This window comes from Dermacentor variabilis, chromosome 6 (genome assembly GCF_050947875.1).
Source record: "Dermacentor variabilis isolate Ectoservices chromosome 6, ASM5094787v1, whole genome shotgun sequence".
In the NCBI taxonomy this organism is placed as follows: domain Eukaryota; kingdom Metazoa; phylum Arthropoda; class Arachnida; order Ixodida; family Ixodidae; genus Dermacentor; species Dermacentor variabilis.
This window is the reverse complement of record NC_134573.1, coordinates 177,541,408-177,560,913: the sequence shown is the minus strand read 5'-3', so window position 1 is coordinate 177,560,913 and position 19,506 is coordinate 177,541,408. Positions and strand designations below refer to the sequence as shown.

General features: G+C 46.5%; 1 protein-coding gene and 1 pseudogene across 2 annotated transcripts in view; one reads left to right on the top strand and one right to left on the bottom strand.

Moving 5' to 3' along the window:
• The window catches only part of LOC142585866 (uncharacterized), a 318,935-nt gene that overhangs the window by 49,764 nt on the left and 249,665 nt on the right, over positions 1-19,506 (bottom strand). For both annotated transcript variants that reach the window (XM_075696934.1, XM_075696935.1), the window contains one exon: positions 17,083-17,207. The gene's annotated coding sequence lies outside the window, so the exon portion shown is untranslated. The remainder of the gene's footprint in view (positions 1-17,082; positions 17,208-19,506) is intronic.
• Positions 14,304-16,284, top strand: LOC142585865 (very long chain fatty acid elongase 4 pseudogene; annotated as a pseudogene).

The window sequence follows — 19,506 nt, the reverse complement described above, 5'->3', positions numbered from 1 at the left end:
CGCACGTGCTGCAGCAGTAAATGTTTTTCGAAGCATTTTACGGGTAGCTGGCTATATCTAGCATTTTTTTAGGTACCGCAAAGTGATAACAGGTGGACTAACGTGTTTGTGTAAATCTAGCAGTTGTGTGTGCGACGACAGCAGCGACAAGGCGACGATGACGATCGTATGACGGCAATGGCAGCATTATTACTGGAGAAGTTCGAAGCGAATTGCTATGACATGCCAATGGCTGGGTTCTGCACAGGTACTGAACGGGCGTAAACGAGAGAAACGCGGATTGTTACTTCATGTACGACTAACTGTTATGCAATTGTATGTATCTAAGTTTTTGTCACCCGATCTATGTTAAAACGACCATGAAATCTAGACTTCAGCGTATAAATGTTAAAATCGGATCAACATGGGCCTATCATGAAGGCGCACAATTTTCTACGTACCGTTGGCTGCTACGAGGAAAGGACCGGGAAATGTGCGCCGCTCCCGAAGCCGGTGCAGTCTAACTACAGCGTCTCAAAGCGCGAGCTGCCACGAGGGAGAAATGCGAGAAACTGGCCCGCGCCAGACGACTCGAAGAGCTTGCCGACTTTGGCACGAATGGAGTAGGCAGGAGTCAGACTGGCTACCTCGGTCAGAAGGGCTGTTGTACGTGCCAGATTTTTGATTGGTTCTCTTCTCAGCCCATGCTGGGCTGGTGTGTCTGTATACTGTTTCTCTGTGAGAATTGAATAAAAGCAACAAATAAATAAATAAATAGCTAAATAAATAAAGTCGCAGTTTCGCCGCAAAGGCGAAGCAGTGATTGCGTAGCAGTTAAGCAGTAGACAGCTAGACGAAGTAGGGATAGTAGTCTTATGGGCCGTGTAAACTTGTAAACATTCGCTTACTAAATTAACAAGCGCGGTGCCACGCGCGTACACGTGGTGTCACGGCGCGCTGCGACTATGTTATCGCCTTTGTACTCTATACTGAACATCACGGCGACGCCTACGGCAGAGATGCACCTGGAGTGCCCGTCTAATTGCTATCGCAATAAAAAATATCGTCGCCTAATGCTAAGAGCATCGGGCTGCCGTGCTCGAAGACGTTCCCACCACGGGTCACGCATTTCTTTTTCATCACAGAAGTCAGAGACGAGGCGAGACAGGAACCTACCTACTTCAATGTGCTTCGAATAAGGCAGGTGATGCATCACGTTAAAAAATAAACAAAAATATTCGATTTCAAGATTATATTGACAAAACAGTTCGTATACGTCCGAGTTTGGCGTAAAAACACAGGCGCCAGCTGACAGTAATATTGGACGTAAGATTACTCAACACATCTGCCCAACAATAAAGAATTACTTCAAATGAATAGCGTGAGAATTCAGCTCCTGATTCTTATATATCCCGAGACATCAGTTTTCCAGAGATAGCAAGAGAGACAGAGAGAGAGATAGGAAGCCATTTTTTACACACGTTATATCACAATCTCTATTATTATTATTATAAATGCTTCCGAACAAAAAAGAAGAGAAAAAGAAACAAGACACGCGATTCACAGAATCAACAAGTGTCGTCATCAATCAGCTCGCGTTAGAGCTTACTGTTCTATGAAACGAACGCATCTGCAACGTTGCTAGCTTTCAAACTTTCTTGGATACTGCGGAGCTTCGTGTGCCCGCGGGACTTCTGCTGCCTCTGCGATTTATCTGCGTACTTTGTTCATCACGCATAGACTAGTCTATGTGAAAGCATTCAGATGTGTGGAAGTTTTATGCGCGTAAGCAGGCCGAAGCAGTGTTGGTAACATTAATTTCTTTTTTTGTACAGTCACCAGGACGCCACCGAAAAGACTCGATGTTTACGAAAAGCCACTAAGTGACGACTATGACTTTATTATGTATTTGTTTATTTATTCGTCCATTCATTATTAAACAAAAATCGCGTTTTAGAGCATTACAGTGAGATTCACATGTACGACTATAATGGTACATGTATAACTGATGCGTGAATAGTTGGCGCTCAAAATGCCATTTATGTTTCGTTTTAAATATATTTATTTCTTTGTTTGCTATAAGGAGGAATAGTTTTCTTCGTCATTAGAAGAAAAATAAAAAGATTTCTTGCCAGTGTTTTCACCAACTTGTCAGGGCCCACATTCAGAAAAAATGTTCTTACGGCCGGCCAACAACATTAACAACAACAACAAAAAAAAAAAAAAACGGTGAATTTGGGCTGAACGGGCCGGATTCACAAAGCTCTTCGTTGGCAAGTGCTGTTCGCCATTTTCCTGGCCGCCATCACTAACACGTCCAGCATCAGGATTGGCTCTTAAGAACAATTCTTTAGCGTAAGCTTTCTTTTTCTTTTTTTAGTGAATATGGAACCAGGTTCACCAGCTACCGGACATGTCAGTGTCCGTCATTCAGGGTATCTGAATGAAGAAAGAATAAGGCAATTAGTGAATCGGTCGGTAGCTTAGATCGAGATTTGATCGAGCAGAATAAATGTCGACAAGCAAGCGAAGTCTTGTCTCATTGCTTAACAGTGGATTACATAAAACAGCGATGAAAACAGGCTGAAACTCATGAAGAAATGGAGGCGCATACGAGCTTCACGCGGGGGACTGCGTCTCTGTGACACTGAGAACAACGTGCGCGAGTTCCCACCACGGCATCTGTTGCCTCTGTCATTGCGTAACTGTGTGTGACGCCACTGTTTTGAATGGCTCTTAGTTTAAAATAGTGAAATAGTAATTATCGCTTGGTCTCTGATGTTACCTGGCGCCAAGTAATATTATAAGTCGCCGAGAAAGTAACCTCTTTAGCGCTGCGACATTGTTTTAAAATCCTACTCCGTCTTCATTGGATCCCTCATTAAGGTAGCAGTAACAGTGCCTAAGTTTGTTGCAATGTAGTTTACCTTTACACAATTTCGCGCAAAAATGGATATGCAGAACGACAAGAAAGCCTGAAGAGCGGAATTCGGCCTTTGCCTTTTCCCGAAGTTCTTATCCGCGCAAACCATTTGGCTTCTCAAATAAATAAATAAATAAATAAATAAATAAATAAATAAATAAATAAATAAATAAATAAATAAAAGAACACAAGCGCAATATAGAGGACTGCGCAGCGCCAGTGTTATTTTACGTGAAACTCCCTGTTGCTCTCAAAATAATTGCAATGGAAGCAACGAAGTTATAGCGGCAATGTGAACGCGACTTGAAAATAGGTTTAGAGGTGTTTGCACTTCCCAGAAGCATATGTGGCTTGTGAACATTCGAAGAACCCATGTCACCATACGTGTTTCCTTTTTATTTGTAATATATTGGAAATGTTAGTTTTGCGCACATTTATTATGCCAGCGAAGAAGAGCATGCCGGCGCCGACTGTAGGCGCCAACATACCCTTAAAGACAGCGTTAATAAAGACATTTGAAAAGCGCCATTTCTCGCATCCCTGTAACATACAGCACTAACAGAGCGAACGTTTTTTTCTCTGCAGCCGCGTCGGTGGGCACTTTGCAGCAACCACAACATCTGAGTTTGCGACTAGCAAACCGAACAGGGAACGGGATATAATCAGAGCCTGCTTAACACCATAGCAAGTACAAGACAAGCGCACGTTTACCTAGGCAAAGATGGGAACGCTTGTGTTAGGTCGCTTTTTAATAACCATTGCACGTCCCGACTTGCGAAGCACGTGTTGCACTAGGATGCAGAATAGGCACGTTAAAGAACCCAGACTAGTAAGTCTTCCTGAAGTATTCTAGACGAAAAAGTGTTGCCACACAGACTCTGTAGTGGCACGTTAAACGTATTACCGAGAGGTTATTTTTTTCTCACTGTTAGGCAACTGTGGAAGACAAGTGAAAAAGATACAATGAAACGACAGCGGCCAGCACAATAAATTATGAAAAGTTAGAGCCAGACACACTGTTTCGGCTCCCGGGTCCAACGAGACCTTGAAGCACTTAAACCGCGAAGAAAACTGAACGAATGGCCTCGAGACGATTGAGGAATTTTTTTACAGCTGGGTTACCAGCGACGACAGGTTCAGCATCCGTGACCTGCCGAAATGGAGGCCGGTAATAGCTTACGAGAGGCACGGCTATTGTGAATATAAAGATGCTTTATTCTTTTGTCTCAGAGTGAGTACAAATTTTTTAACAGGCTAGTGCGAAGTTACTCAGCTACACGATCCTTCTTGGCGAAGTGTATTTCGTAAAAAAAAAAAAAAAAGCGATTGCACGTCTAGTTGTAGTCGATGGAAGACAGTGTCTTCCTGGGTGAGTTGGGGTTGAGAATGGGGTGTGTGAACCATTATATAATTTGTTGTGAGAGTTCCGCTGGAGTCAGAAACAACATACCCGACACAAAGAAGTAGCGGTAGCTCGCCATGGAAGACACTGCCTTAAAGAAAAAAAAAAAAAAAAGATCGCGCAAGGCTCACATGCGCACAGCCAGTCTAACATTGTCCATCTCCCTATTTAAGGCGTAGCTTACTGGATACAATCCCCGACTAAAGCTCCTGCCTCGTCGCCCCCCTTCCCCTTCTCCCTATCGTCGCGTGGCCCCGGTTGATCGTCTAACGCTCCATGTCGCAGGCTACATTTGCCTGACACCGCCTGCGACACTTGTCACGGAGCCGGAATTAGGACCAGTCAAGTGGCCGTTCCTGGTGACATTTATGCTAACGCCACAGGATAACGTACTCTGGTATGAATAATAAAATTTCATGTACCGTAATAAAAGAAAAGAAAGAAAAGGAAAAGAAATATCACGCGTGCTTAAGAAAAAAAAAAGCATAGTCGAACTTCTTCCGGTACCAATCTGCACTAACACGCACTATACACAGCCATCTGTATAGTCTGAGGTATTAGAAATATTCATAGTTGAAATTATCATAACCGCTATCTTGATTATAGATCTGTAATTTTCTAAAAAACGCCACAAACCTAAAATGAAATTTCGGCGAAGTCCTTCAGGCATTTCGCCGCAATAAAATGTGGAAAACGAGTAACACACACACACACACACACACACACACACACACACACACACACACACACACACACACACACACACACACGCACACACACACACACACACATGTATACAGAGAGAGAGAGAGAGAGAGAGAGAGAGAGAGAGAGCGAAGGAGGGAGGGAGGAGAGAGATATCAAGCTTAACACTCCGCAACACCGAACCAACAACACCTAGAGCGAATTAATTTAATTTAACGCATTAGTTCAAATTGAGCGTTGAATTGTTTTTTTGCTTACGTAATTTATGATTCTATTTGCAAATAATTCAAATGTTCTACAACAAGGTATATTATCTTTCTCTTATAGGTGCCACATAGTACAACAATATACATATATAATAGCGTCATCTTCTTTTATTGAGTAGTTACAGAACTGAAAGCTCTTTTTATTTCTCGGTTTAAAAATATATCCGATTTCCGCAAGTTTTGCAAGAAAGCCGAAAGAAACGCATAACAGCTTGCGGCATGCTCTAGAACTAAAATTTTAAGTTTATATAATAACATTACCGTTAAATACGGTTAAACGAGAACCGAATGGCGGCATTTCTACGTTTCTCGTTTCTGCGGCGGCATCTCTTTGAATAAGGGTTCGCCGATGAAAACTTAGCCCTAAAAGACAGAGAAAAAGAAAGGATAGCAAGAATAAGGAACGCGAACGGTTCGGAAACATCAAGCGCAATTTACGTAATTAACACCTACAAGCGCAATAAGCCGCGATCACCCTTGAGAAATAAAGAACTAGAAAAAAAAAAGGAAAAAGGGGCGTCAGCTCACGCGCACTTGCCAACTTGACCACCTCGGCGCTTGCCTCGCTCGGGGACAACATAGGCTTATACCATAGGACAATGAATCGTTAACCTTGAAGGAAGGAAAATAAAATGCAGGTGGCCTGCGCCCGAAGCGATGTGCGAGAAAGAAACGGGGGTACCACGGCTAGAGGGGGAAGGCATAGCAAGGGAGGTGAGCGCAAGGAATATGTGTCTATACGTCATGCAAGTTAATTTTCTTCCTTTCTTTGTGAAATCCCCGTTAGATTTACTTATACAACAAATTCATTATTCGATGGGCTCTCGATCTCCATCACTCCTGGGTAGTTTACAGTCTCGAATGATGTCTTCGGTTGGTCGATCCAAGGCTCCGCCTCGGAGCAGCCTCACCTGGAGCTGCTCCCCGTCCGAGCCAGAGCGCCTCGGTCGAACATGCCTAGAGCGACGTAAACGGATCGACGGACAAATGCGTCAATTACACCACTGCAGCGCGACTACAGCAAAACCTCAGAAAAATGGGGACTTCAGCTTTCGCCGCTCAGCAAACGGAAGTGGCGAGCGTCATATGATTGGAGCTTGGTGAGATCTCGCAGCAGCTCCGAGCGCTCTCGAGCGGGTCCGATCGCACGGAGGAACAATGGCGAACACCAGCCGAGCACGAAGTCACGTGTCAGAGCGCTCTAGCCCTCGATAACCTCCCCCTCCCCCTTTCCCAATCAGTCTGAATTATCAATTACGCATTATCCTCCCCATTTTTCTTTTCTTTTGTAGAGTGCTTGCTGGCTTTACGTTTCTTCCATGCAGCTTGGTAACCTTGCCGATCTGAATTCTAGAGTGGGTGCGTGCCTTATATTAGAATCATTGCATTATCATCATTAATTCAGTCCTCGTGGTATTGTTTTATTTTCGGTTTATGTGCTGTTACAAGAAAAATTTCAGCTTTGCGCGTAGTAACGCCAGGTCTACTCGAACGCGAAAAACTGGCATCGCCTGTGCAACCATTTCTATGCGTACGAATTGAAAGCTAACCGTAGGTTGCCACAACTAGAAAACGCCCCTGCTAAGAGCCGATGATGGCGGCGCTGCGACGCTTCTGCGAAAAGTATCCTGCAGGTGAACACCACAGCGTGCACCGCGCAACGTCGCCCTTGTGTGCGTACTTCTTTGACAAACACCACATAAAGTATAGAGCGAGCCACAGAAGGGCAATGATTTTACTTATGGTGCAGAACGTTGATCGATAATCAATAAAAAACTAAAGGTGACAACTGGATGTTCTAAAGTATTTTCACTATTTTGAGCACGCCTTTCTCGCCTTTTCAATATGCGCGACCGAAGAGAAACGTATGCGCTTCGTGCTGAAAGGGCTTCAAGTCTCGGCTCTAAGCTCTCTTTGACCATCACCAGCGTACAAGGAATTAAGGAATGAACGGCGTGTAATGAAAGAAATAAGGTACTGTTTAAAATGAGCTTTTCGTCTAAAGAAAGCGCCCTTTACGAGAGCGAGCAACTGTACCATATAGGCTATCGACTTTATCTAGTTGGCTATATACGGAGCGAAGGCAAGTAGTAGCTCTTGTCGCGTTTCATGAGCTCGCTACAAGAACACTGGAACGTCACGCCACACTGGCACATTACACGACACACTATACATGACGGTGGTTCACTGGGCGTTCTGCTGGTGAGGACAACGTAGCGGGTTCGATCCTCGGCCGCGGCGCGGATGTACGAGAGAAACAAACGGCCTCTCTGACAGGTCACGTGTTGGGCGTGTGACCTTGAAATCAGTGCATAACTGAAGCATCAAATCAATCAGAGTACTTCGTGAGTGTGTGTCTTTGTCGCATACTACTAGAGCAAGAGACCCCTGGTAATGCTCATCTATGTGGCTATAATCCACCTTGTCAAGTTCCGGTTTTACGTGTTACGGTCTGATTGAATCAGCGACAAGAAGACATAAAGCGAACAGTTAAATAAATAAGAGGATGAGAAAACCGGTGCTTGACGCAGTATAAGTTTCGCCGGTCTTGGTTTGCAAAACGTAAGCAAATGCCACTTCACTCAGCAGCTAACAATGGCTTCCTTGGCCTTGCCAAGGGAAGTGAAAACGGAAAGGTGCTGATGACGCATTGTGATGATTGTGAAGAAAACAAACGAAATGCCCTCGCTTTAAAAAAAAGAAAATAAGAAGCAACGCAAGGAAATATGGCGTTGAGTTCTTTTATGCTTGGAAGTTTCTGGATAGAATACTAAACAGCGAGGATCGGTCCGTTTTTCTCGCCTACTGGCTTCAGTTTCATTTCTAGCCCTCAACCCCCCCCCCCCCCCCCCCCACACACACACACACATACACACGCATATATATATATGTGCGCTGCCCTCTGCCGCGCGCTGCTGGAAACGTTTTGGAAGGGTGCCGGGGCTTTCGCCGGTTGATTTGTGTACCTGCGCCCATCTTGAGTGTGCGTCGGCTGTGCGTTTTGCGGATCGCGATTAATTATTAATGGCTTCTCCTTGGCAGCGTGTCGATCCTGGAAGTCATGTAGCACTCATCGACTACTGGATGAGCAGGCCTGAGCGCGCTGTTCTGCTATCAGTGCGGTTGATTTCAAAGGCTCGCTGAGTTCAGTGTGTCGATGCGGCTGCCTTGGAGTTTGCTGTCACTGATGTCTGCTCTTGGCACCTCACTTTTTGTATTCTTTTTACACGATCATTAGACATTTCGCATATTCAAAGAAGTCTTAGAATGCAGCCTTCGGCCTCGTATTTGCCAAAGTGCTGCATTTGTTTACATCGAAATCTACAGCCACAGATCGTTGTTAGCTTCGGATATTGTGAAAACGGCGCATCGATGATATGAAATAATGTCAAAACGCATCAAAACATACATATCTGCGCATGAGCCGCGTTGTGCCACCCCGAGACCAGTCAATATGAGCGGCTGAGTCACTTCGACTACGGCAAATGTGATCCAGACACATACGTTATGGGTTGTTATTACCAATTCTCACTTTCATTTAACTTCATCATACTTACAGTTTGCGCGCGCCATAAATTATTATAATAGAAAGCTGTGCTCGGCATGAACGTGTAGTTCTCTCGCGAAAACGCGGATGCCATCGCTGACACCGTTGATAATTGAGTGAGTTTACCTATGCGTCAAACAGGAAACACTGTCTCGTGTTTCCTGTTTGACGCATAGGTAAACGGACTTCTTTAGAATTAAGAAATGTGTAAGCTACTTTAATAACACGTACAGTCTCACCCATCTACGTAGCGAGTGGGACTGGCAGCCTTCAGGAAAGATGGCGCTCTGTCACCACTTGCCATTTATTGCGTACGAGCCGTGTAAAGTGTTACGATCGGCCTGCAGGGGTACTGCTCTGCAAACCTATCTTAGCCCGCAGCAGTTGTTTCGATCGACCCGCGGGGGTGGCGTCCTTCAGAGAACCGGCGACGACGACAGCGCTAACCGACCATGCACTTCCTTCGGAGAACTGGAGACCACGGCAGCGTTAATCCACCATGCACCTTCTTCGGAGAGTCGGCGACGGCAGCAGGGCTGGCCACGTTTGGCGGACCATGTATTGTTGGTTGATTTGCCGTGGCCTTCGTGGTCTATTTGCAGCAAGAGAGCTTCTCCAAGAAAGGGTGGTTTGCGGTGCGTTCCTCCGGCTCCAGGATTTGTCACAGTCTGCTGACACTCGTGGCGGCTACCAGAGAAGTCAGCTCTGGAATTAAGAGGCGCGAGCTGGGGTCAAGCGTGACAATTTGGCTAAGAGGACCCGCTCAACTCGGTGGGTTCTGGGAATCCAAAGTACGTATGTAAGTGTGTGAGCCTTCCCCCTCAAAGGCGGGTCGATTGCGCGCCAACGACTATGGACGGTCCGAGTGGACGAAGGTTGAACAGCAGTTCTCCCTCCCCTAGGAATCTAGGGAGGACAGATGCTTTTTAAGCAGCAGTTTGTCGGCTGTTAGGAGTGTGCTTGGTGCTTGGAGCTTTGTGCTCGTATGCTGTGTGGTGGGAGCTTCGTGCTCCTTTTTGCAGTCATGCTAGGCTGTTGAAATGTATATCTTGTTTTAATGTAAATATGTAAATAAATCCTGTGCTCCTAAGTTCCGACAAAGAGCAAGGTCCTCCCTACAACCCCGACCCCAAATCCAACAGAAGTGAGCCGTAGTCTGTATCAAATCGCTATAGTGCCACAACTGAACTGAGTTTCCTTCGTCGTAACTGTTTATTTTTAAGTTCAGGTGCATCGGTAGCAGGTAACAGGGCCATGTTTAATCCAACCTCCGCTAAACAGGATCAACATTGGCTCAAACTTAATGTGCAACACTTGGGAGGACTGAAGCTTGTGCATTTCAACCTCGAAAGCATTTCTGACTCCATTTGAACGTGATTAATTATATACACGAGTGAAGGCGCTGCGGCCATCGCATTGTCGGTTCGACGGCTGATCGCGTGGGGTTCGGTCGAGCGATCATGGTCGGCACGCTGATTGTCAGTGCCGTCGACAAAAAAGCCCGTCGCGCTACGACAACTCGCGTCCATTGGTTGCGTCGTCTTCGGCCTATTATGATAATAGTTGGCGTCAGCGCCTTGTCGGTCTCGTACCGACCCAGTGTTACCGCATCTTAAACGGGTACGTGAAGTCAGGCACGCTCAGTCATCAGCGAGAGGGCCGACGCTGCAAGAAGTCTTCGTCAGCAACGTGATGTTTTTAGAGTGTCGCCCAAGTGTAACGCAGGGGTTTATCGATAAACTTACTAGCCATGAATGTAAGGCGGCAACTACGTGTTTCATGGTGCAGTCCGGACGAGGCCCTGGCCGCTTTCTGTTTTAAAGTGGAGTTGCACTCTTACGGTACGCACGTTTTTGGCACCGTACCGACGTAGAGCCACATACCAGTGGAGTTCCAATACAGTACACGGCACGAGTGTCTGCTACAGTGCGCGCACGCGTGCTCGTTTTTTTTCTTCTTTCAAGCGACTTTCCCACGTACGATATGTGGCTTCGTGTCCTCGCGCCGTGAAAAAGGCGGGTTGTAAAGTGAACAAGTACAGCGCACTGAAAGATGCTTTAACAAAACGAACTTTCTGGCAAAGTTTGCTAAGGATGGAAAGTATCCCCGCCAAGTAGCATGTTATCATTCAGGCTAAATTTTATACAATTTCCTTTGCTCCGCTGAGCAGGTGTAGACAGAAATCATGTATAATATATTCCGAGCAGCTTGGTGGCAAAGCGAGAAACAAGCAAGCTACGAGAAACAGAATTATACTGAGCACTCGAGGATGAAAAAAAGAAACGCAAGAGATGGTCAACTCACTCTATAGTTAAGCGAAAGTAAAAAGACGTTAATTCAAACAAAAACTACGCTTCACTGATCTTTAGATATAAGTAGTTAAACAAAAGCACGGTCTGATTTTATCGCCACGCCGGCCTCCGCAGTCGACCATCGATCCCACGTTGTTGCTCTCAGGTGCGGAACACCAAAGCCGCTCAGTCGCTGTAACGAGTGTTGTGTCTGTGGGGTCTAAACTGGTCCCACAACCCGCCCCTCGCGTAAGCAGGTGGAGAACTTCCGACAGGTGTCGCCTTCCAAAAGCGTGCGTCAGGGACGTGGGCCGGCATCGTCCTTCGCCCTCAACCTGAAACGTGCCGTGCGAACGGAGTATTGTGCTCCACGGTTCCAAGACGTTGTAGGTGTTAACAAGCAAATTTGACCGGGCACGAAGACCCTCGCACGGACTACACAAATGTCGCACTGGCGGAGATACAAACACGCCATTCGCACATAAGCGTCCATGTTGTTTTGTCGCCGGCAAAACTCGGTGGAAGTTGGCGCACGACCACACGTTGACAGCGAGCAAGACGGGCTCAGCTTCTTGCGCTGCAGCCGGTGTTCCGTTCGTTGTGTTTGTGTTCCTCCGCGGTAAGTACGGCCTCCAGCAGTTACCAGGTTAATTAAAAACAACGAACTAAAAAAAACAATATTTTACCACCTGAGGTATTCATAGGCCGCAGGTAATGAGATTCGATTTATTGCGAGCTGTGCTCAGCCTGGCCTCGTCCTAGTTAGAATTCGATTCTCTTAAAATACACGAGGTTCTGTTCACTTCGTATTACCTCACTGACCGAAAGTGCATACATGCAATATTCAACAGCAATCGAAACAATGTATAATGCATTTGACGGGGCTTCTCTTGTTTATCCCTTCAGCAATCTTCCACGCAGTGGTTCGTACCGCTTGGGTTAGGAGTAAAAATTATGAACATTTGGGCACAGAACGTTATGGGAGAACCGGGCTAGTTTTTTTGTATTATTATTCACTTTAAAGCATTGTAGTTTGTCATGCTGCGTGCAGCGCGCGCTTCTGCTCTATTCGGTGTGTCGTGCTGTTCAGTACGCGGTAAGCAAACAAGGGTTCAGGAAATATAGCTTGTTGAAAAATATATTAAGTGTACAGAAAATATCATGTAGAAAATAGTATATATAATCCGTGAGAAGCCTGCAACAAAACGAGGACCGTAGCCAAACAAAGGCAAACGTGATAAGGAGACGCACACACAGCTATCTTCGCCAGCCGTCAGTGTTGTATTATGTCAACACAACAGCGCGCTTCAGCTCTTTGTGAAACTATAGAAGCGTGTCCGGATGTATTTGAGTAAGCTTGATGCACATGACTTCCACTTAAACTTTCAGCGATGTAACCGCCTATACCGGAACTGTAACTACATTACACTTGGATGTATGGAATACTTGTTGCTTTAAAGTTGTTATATATATATATATATATATATATATATATATATATATATATATATATATATATATATATATATATATATATATATATATATATATATATATATATATATATATATATATATATATATATGCTTCAATCTCGACGACTGCTCCGACGACAGGGCTCGGAGCGCCTCAGAGCGCTCGGAGATGGAGGACAGCGATCGAGAGGAACCAGCCGAACGCATGCACGCACCCTGTTTCAACCAGCCGAAGGCAACGCCGCTCGCGAGAGCGCCCTAGAGCGCTAAAACGACCAGCCGAAGAAGTCATACGAAATGTAAGCTTCAAAACAAAAAATTACATGCGGCGCAGGTTACTCTGCCAGAAATGTAGTTTTATCGGAGGGGCGACCCACTTTACTAGGGAGGGGGCGACTGGGCAGGCGAGTGTTGTCGCACGTCGACTTATGCCACGCATCACGATTCACAGAAATTCGGGCGTGCGGAGGAGAGGGGTGCACGGCCAATGATTAACGGTCAGTATTTGGCGTTGTTTATTACATTAATAGGAAAACAAGCCAACGATGGACCGGCTATGTCAAATGTCCAACGAGTGAGGAATACCTGGCGGGAGTAAGCGATATCGGAGAAACCGACGACTTGTAGCTCAGTGAGGTTCTTCAACGGCTCGACCGAAGGTTCCGTGCTATTGCTGGTGCGAAGGTGTGGTGCTATGAAGACAAACGCCGACCACAGCTACCGCTGAGGCCACGTGACAGAGCTCTGTAAACCAGTATTTGAGTGCTAATTTAAGACATGCACTCACTTTTGTTTTTGGACAAGAAAGGAAATGGAGTTTAGAGGCACAAACGGCTACAGCACTCAGTTCGGAGTCTCCGGTTTTCCCGACGCTTGACACGAGGGAACACTGTGGCTCCGTGGTCTTTTTATTTTATTTTTCTCTTTGAGATAACCATTAGGCCAAGCTGCTCAGTAATTTAGAAAGTATACATGCTGGGTTGATGAAAATGGTGTCTCGCCTTTATGAAGCCAAATAACAGCCTCATGGCATGCGCTGAGCGCGGACGGACGCCGTAGTGTGACAGGATTTCCCCGCCGGTCTTTATTTTAGCGTAAAGTGTCGGCTCGGTTTTTCTTTTTTTTTAAGGATTTGGTCCTCCTTTCTTGTGTACAAAAGGCTAATCCGCGTAGAAGAGCATACCAGAAGCGTCAGGCAAGAAACCCATGTCCATTTTAGACATTTTATCCCGACGGCAAAAACACAAGATGCTACACATGAATGTGGTGAAATCGCATTAGCATGGTGGCGAGTAGCCGCGGTGGGATTCGTGTATAACACGAGCCCTCCTCGCCTGCGCTCCTCTTCCTCTCCTCTTCATATGACGTGTGCAGTCGCGGGGCGCCTTGTTTGGCTCGCCTTTTCTCTTTTCTTCCTTTAACAGTCAAGGGCTGTGTGAGCAGCGATTTGCGGAGTACGCATGTTGTCGCGAGTGCAGCCTATTTAGACAGCTTCACAAGCACTAACGACGCCGTGATGCCACCGTACTACCTCACCGCCCCCTCTCCCACTTTTGAGAGAAGCGCGAATTTTAACGTACAAAAGTGGTTATTTCGACAGACTCTGCCCCACACTTTTTCCTTCCATTACCACTTCACTTCCCTACGCTTCGCCTTCTTCCTTTCTTTGTTTTCTTTGTTTCTTCCTCGCGGAAAAATCCGGCAGCGACGGTTTATAAGTGTCGACGAGACTGTTCGACCAGCGAGAGCGAATTAGCGTGCCCGTGATCTCCCGTCCGCTCAGCTCTCGGCGCAGCTGCAAAGCACGCGAGCATTCGCGAGGAGCGCGCTTCTCTCGTCAGCAGTCCACATCCACGGAGGTGCGAACTCAGGAACGACACCGAGAACAACATCGCCAGCGCCCAGCAAGCATCGGCAACGCGATAGGGAGGATCAAGGGAATCGAGAAAGTTCGCTGGCGTGTGTTCTTGCGCTCCCAGTGCGGACACGATGGGCTCGCCCGTTCGCTCCGTCACGTCTCCCTTCGCCGACCTGTACGACTTCTTCTGGTCTCACCGAGATCCACGAACCGAGGGATGGGCCTTCATCGCCGACGCCAAATTCACTTTCCCGCTGCTGATCGGGTACGTCTACTTCGCCAAGGTGGCGGGGCCCCGCTGGATGAAAGACCGCAAGCCGTTCGATCTCAAGTGGGCAATACTGACCTACAACGCCCTGACAGTGATAGCCAACGTTTACTTCGCCATTCGCTTTCTGTCGCTGACTTACGTGGGCGGTAACTACAGCCTCTTCTGCCAGGGCATCAACTACAGCTCGCCAAGCGAGAGGGACATGGCCATCCTGAAACTCGGCTGGTGGTACAGCTTCGTGAGGATCGGCGACTTCATGGACACCGTGTTCTTCGTGTTGCGCAAGAAAAACGCGCAGATCACGTTCCTGCACGTCATCCACCACTTCCTGGTCGTGCTCAGCGGCTGGTTCTTCATCAACTTCGGCGGCGACGGCCAGCCCATGTTCGGCCTGTGCGTGAACGCCCTCGTGCACGTCATCATGTACTCCTACTACTTCCTCGCGGCCCTGGGACCTGCGATGCAGAAGTACCTGTGGTGGAAGCGCTACCTCACCGAACTGCAAATTGTACAGTTCGTCGGGCTCATGATGCACATGTCCATCACGCTGTTTTACGACTGCGGTTACCCAAAGTTCCTCACGATGCTGGCCCTGCCGCAAGGCTTTCTGGGACTGGGACTCTTCATCAACTTCTACATCAAGAGCTACAGGGCGCAGAGGAAGCTCCACGTAAGCGCCGATAAGCTACAGAAACACGACTGAGTGCACGATGCGTGCTTCGAAGAAGACGAAGCAGAAAAAAACAAGACTCGCAATGAATCATGACGGAAGAAAAAGAGACCTTACGGTTAGAATTGTTGTAAAGATTTAGGCGCGACAAATGGTTGTTTGAAATGAAACGCTCAGAACTGTTTGTTCCGTCTTCATTCTACCCGTGTTATCGAGAGCGTGCGTATATTTTACTGAAAATGGGTTCTGCGTATTCCAAGACTTGCGAGAGTCTGCACTGCATGTCGGATTTCGTTACAGTGGTGGTGTAGAAAAGCACTGTTTCTTTTTTTGGACTCATCTTGTGTTAAACTGAGCTGACTTCATGTTTTCATCGCCTTCTTTCACTCGCGCGGCCAACTACATCTTCACCGACATCGCCCGCAAGAACGTAGAAGATCTCATCGCGAGCCTTGTTTTGTGACTGATCATTGTGGGCACGATTATTTTTGGTCATTCGACATGCACTGCCAACTGTAGGAAATTCGTTGCCGACAAGAATGTTCAAATGAAAGATCACAGTAATTGAGAGTGTTGTGATTTCACCTAGATAAGAAGTGCCAAATGAGTGATGTGCACATTTTTTTTCGTTATTACTGGCACTAAGACTTCGAGAAGTATGCAGAACCTGTCGGATTTTTCGTAATGTTTTTGTTGAGGGTTGGCGTTCGGCGTTATCCGCGAAAGAATGACTTCGCGGCGGGTGATGTAATACGTTTGCTTTATCGTTATTAAAAAAAAAAAGGCACGCACAATGCTTTTTCTCCGAGTCTTCCAATGTTCCTGCAGCCGCAACATGTGTTCCTGTGCGGCATTATAGTCAAAAGTGCTGATCAATAAAGTCATCATAAGAGCTACCGTTTGTGTGTCTCTCATGTCCCTGGCAACGCATATTGGCAACGTATATAAAGCCCCGAAAGGAAGCCGACTTCACACTACGACAACCGACAAGCGGCAAAAGATTCTGCAACACTTCCTGCCGATGGAGCTGCCATCTCGTTATCTTTCTGATCTCATTCGCCACTCGTCAATGAAAGCGCCGTCGATCTTGCTCATTGAACACCACATATGCAACATGCAAGATATTTATTTGAGATAAATAAATAAAAGAACTGCTGGTGGACATGGAAAGATCATAAAAAAGAAAGAATTAGTGAAGAAAGTACTCCGATATACAAGCGCAATATGCAAAAAATAAAGTTCAAGTCACATACACGTCGTCAGTATACCGAGGCCTGGCCGCACATAAAAAAAGTAACACCCACACAAACAAACAAGTGGCCAAGGAGAAATCGTTCTGGGTGGGTGGTCACTGTATGCCTACGCGCACGCACGCACGAAATTTGCAGTTAGTCGTCCACACTTGAGAGCCTATGTGTTAATTTTTCCCTCAATAGGGCAGTCATCCATGCACTTTCGCATCAAATGCAGACGCGCGCACACACACTCTCGCCAGCAACGGAACGGGCCAGACAGCTCCATTTCTATGAAGCTTTTGGATATGCCTATCCGGACACCCCGGCCATACTACACTTGCCCGGTGCCGCACGTGCCCAGCTGAGTGAAAACAACACGACGTGCAAGGACCTCACGTCGCGAAGGTAAAGTGCCGTCAGTGATGACGCGAATGCGGCAAGCGAGGTGGAGTTCACTCACGGTTCGTTCCTACGTCTCTTGCTGTCCGAAATACGCGCCTGCTCCGACGAAAGACGAGCGATCGAAGAATGTCACGTTGCGGCCACACGTCAGGAGGCTAGGCGGACGCTATGCTGCTGATCGGCCTGCAAAAAGAAAGAGACAACAAGTCACATAATATTCAAAAGAAAGCTTGTCTCAAGTTTTCAGCATAAATAGCGACAAACACGCGAAGGCGCGCGAAAGGATATTGACAATTTCTTGGTTGTTCTTTTTTTTTTCTTTGTTTATTCAAACACGACAGTAAGCTTTCTCACTCTCAAGATTTAATTATGTTGACCCTTTACAAACAGAGCACGGAGTATGAAATGCGCATGCGCATTTAGTGGACTCCTGCGCGTGTGCGCTTGAAGCACGTTCGTAAGTAAACTTACAATTGCAGTTCCTTTAAAATTATGCAAGGCATCTGGTGCAGACCGGTATGATTCGAAGCTCGCGCGGTTGTCCGAGAGATACGATGCTCGCAAAACTCATCCGTGTTGCGCCTCAACACTATGTCGACTGATGGCAATAAAAATCGTGAGAAAGACAACATATCTGAGTATAACGACTTCTGCAAGAGGACTGCCGCATTCCCGAACACGCGTCGATTCGACGCTCTTCCATTCCACTGAGCTGCGTGCAGCGAAGCGCTGCCTCCAGGCTGACCGTACTCACTGCTCTTCAACGTGCAAGCTGTCTCTGTTTCATTTGGATTCATTTTGTGTTCCTCTTTGAGCCTCAATTCATGTAACTGTGCGACTGTATTTTCTGTCTTTTGTGTATCTGTGTGAGCGGACTTCACGTGCCAGTGTGTCTTATGTGACCTCCGCTGTCACCGATCTTGCATTTATGTGAGTTGACTTCGAGTTCCGGTGTGTTTTCAATAGGTGAAGCGCCAATAGTGACGGCACACAAAAAGAAATACAGACAGGACAAGGCGCTATTGGCGCTTCACCTATTGAAAGCTATGCACCAACTAGCCCCACAACGTGTTTTACTGCAGTCCGGTGTGTTATATGTGACCCCTGTTGTGGCCGATCTGCATTTTTGTCGCATGAATTCAAGCGTAACTTCTTAATTCCCGTTGCTTTTCTTTCGCTGAGTCGCGACTAGATCATTTACCTTCTGTATGCACCCATTGTATGTAAAAAAAAAAGTAGCTTGCGCAAATATGTTCTAAATATAATCTATTTGAAGAAGAACGCTTCTTCAAATAGAAAGAAGAACGCGAAAAAAGAAGAATGCGAACAGACAAGGCGACAGCGCCTTGTCTGTCCTCCTCACTTCGTCCAGTCCAAGCGCTGTTTTTTCCCGTACTATAGACAAAGTGTGCGTGCCCCCCAATGCCGTTCTACCAATTATTTTCTTCACCACATTTACAAGCTGTTTATACAAGCGTTTCCAGGCCGCAAAGCGCCAGGCAGGAGTTGCGTTCCCGCCGTATACAGTGGGATTCTCACAGAAAGCACACTTTGTCAAAAATGGACGGCGCTGGACCACATCAGTACTTTTGCTATTATGTGATGGTACGCATTCGGGATCGCATCCAATCATAGTAGTTAGTGGCACTCGCACTCACGGCTATCGAGTGAGCATGATTGCAGTGATAAGTGATCGTGCAAAGCTATGGTACTTATGAGGCTCATTACAGCGGTATTCACGCACAATGGGCATTCACATGCGTTCACTCATGTCCCCACACACTCTCGGCCCTCGTTCGTCGTTTGCTTTGTCGAACGACGAAGCAAACTTTTACACGACGTAATACACTTTCACAAAATAACTGGAAAAAAAAAGAAAAAAAAATCGGAGGCAATATTCGTTCTTAAGAAACTACGTGACTGCTATACTGCTGCGCATGAGCTTGCGGATAATCGCGCCGGCAACATTGTTTCGCGCGAATGTGAGCAGAACACCATGTTGCGCAACGTGTACATATTGTGCTAACTGCTGTGGCGTACAAGAACCCTCGCTTTCGATCGTTCACCTGACGGCGAGTGCTTCACTTTCTGTCGTTGCACAAAGTACTTCCGCATTGACTTGGTTCGTGTCTTTGAGCAAGCCTGAATTAACGACGTCTCTGGAAGTCTTCATCACGGAGCATCGCATTTCTAAAGAAATAAAATAAGATTAATCACGGACTTCCTTTCACAACCCAGACACTCGCAATGTATGAAAAATTCAACAAAGAAAACAGAAACACGCCTTGTGCGCTCCGAATGCATACTAAATATAAATACGGATGTAGTGCGCGCACGTCTATAAGATATATATATATATATATACACGGCCGTGGAGTCGCAAGGGTCAACAGCGAATGAGACGAAAGGTTGCACGCTTTATAGGCGCAAACAAAGCATCCGACCGGCACTTCCGTCAGCTGCGCGTTATTTGCCGCCCGAA